Source organism: Melospiza melodia, chromosome 7 (assembly GCF_035770615.1).
Source record: "Melospiza melodia melodia isolate bMelMel2 chromosome 7, bMelMel2.pri, whole genome shotgun sequence".
In the NCBI taxonomy this organism is placed as follows: Eukaryota; Metazoa; Chordata; class Aves; order Passeriformes; family Passerellidae; genus Melospiza; species Melospiza melodia.
The window spans coordinates 5,412,792-5,414,517 of record NC_086200.1 but is presented as its reverse complement, the minus strand read 5'-3'; positions in this window follow the sequence as shown (position 1 = coordinate 5,414,517).

Here is a 1,726-nt window from a genome sequence, read left to right as displayed (position 1 = left end):
TGTCATTTGGTCATCTTAGCTCAGCTGGTTTTTGCATGGTGCTGGTATCACCGAGGCTGTGGGTTCAATCCCTGTGTGGGCCATTCACTAAAGAGGTGGACTTGATGATTCTTGTGGGTCCCTTCCTACCAATAATATTCTTTGCATCTGCCCATGTTGACAATATCTGGTTGGTGTTTCTCCTGTGCACCAAACACAAATCAAGGAACCTTTGGTTACCCCCAGCATTTCAGTGTTCTGGGGCGTTCCAGCCTTGTAGGCTGACAATGGCCTCTTGTTCCCAATAGGCCCCACAGTGTCACACTGGCCCCTTGGTTCCACGGGCCCCAACAGTGCCACAATGATCCCCTTGGTTCCACAACTTCCCACAGTGTCCCACTGGTCCCTTGGTTCCATAAGGATCTGGAGTGTCACATAGTTTTATGACATTCATCCTTGCTGCTCCTCACATCCCCCTGCCCCATAAACAGCCCCAAGCCACTCATGAGGGACAGGCCCTGCTGGCCCAGGCTGGGCTCAGGGCTTGGCCTTTCTGCTTTCCCCAGCCAGCCCAGGTCTTGCTCAGCATTGCAGTTCCCTGCTCAGAGCCTTTGACTCCCTGCAATCCTGGCCTCAAGGATCTGCTCTCAGCAGTCCCTGGGGAGCCTTTGGCACTCCCTGCCCTCAGTGGGGCCCAGCAATGCTCCAAGGCAATTGGAGTTTTGCTTCTGACTCCTTGAGCAGCTTCTTCAGCCTTCTCTCAGTGCCTGAGGGTCCTGGACTCAACCCCAAATCCACTGTGACGATCATCAAAATACAGAAAGCCCTCAGGAGCTCTTTTCCTTCCCTTCCTTCCTTCCTTCCTTCCTTCCTTCCTTCCTTCCTTCCTTCCTTCCTTCCTTCCTTCCTTCCTTCCTTCCTTCCTTCCTTCCTTCCTTCCTTCCTTCCTTCCTTCCTTCCTTCCTTCCTTCCTTCCTTCCTTCCTTCCTTCCTTCCTTCCTTCCTTCCTTCCTTCCTTCCTTCCTTCCTTCCTTCCTTCCTTCCTTCCTTCCTTCCTTCCTTCCTTCCTTCCTTCCTTCCTTCCTTCCTTCCTTCCTTCCTTCCTTCCTTCCTTCCTTCCTTCCTTCCTTCCTTCCTTCCTTCCTTCCTTCCTTCCTTCCTTCCTTCCTTCCTTCCTTCCTTCCTTCCTTCCTTCCTTCCTTCCTTCCTTCCTTCCTTCCGTCTCCAGGGTTTGTGCAGCTGATTGGAGTCAGTTTGGAGTTCTGCTAAGGAGGAAGATTTCAAAATGCACCACATACTTTTTTTCTTTAATCAAGTGAGTATTTATTATTTTCCAGATCAGAGAAGAGCTGAGAGAAGTATTCTCCAGGTGATCCTAATGCTGAATGTCTCCTTAGGAGGTCTGGGCCCAGAGAAGAATGAGCCCCTTGAGGGCTGACCCTGTTTGGACAAGCTGCTCCTCACCCCCAGCCTCACCATGTCTGACATGGCCCACCTGGCACTGGCATCCCTGTGCCCCGCAGCAGAACCTTGTCCCCTGAGCTCTGCAGCTCCATGTCCAGCCCATTGCACCATGTCCCACCTGCTCTCCTCAGGGCTCTACCTCCACACAGGCCCAGGAGAAGTTTTCCTTTTGGGAAGGAAAGAATGGAAAAGCCTGAGCAGGTTTCCTAAACAACAAACCCCACTCAGGAACCACCTGCTCAGTCCAGGCTGCCTGGAATTGTGTCACCTTTCTCCAAGGGAC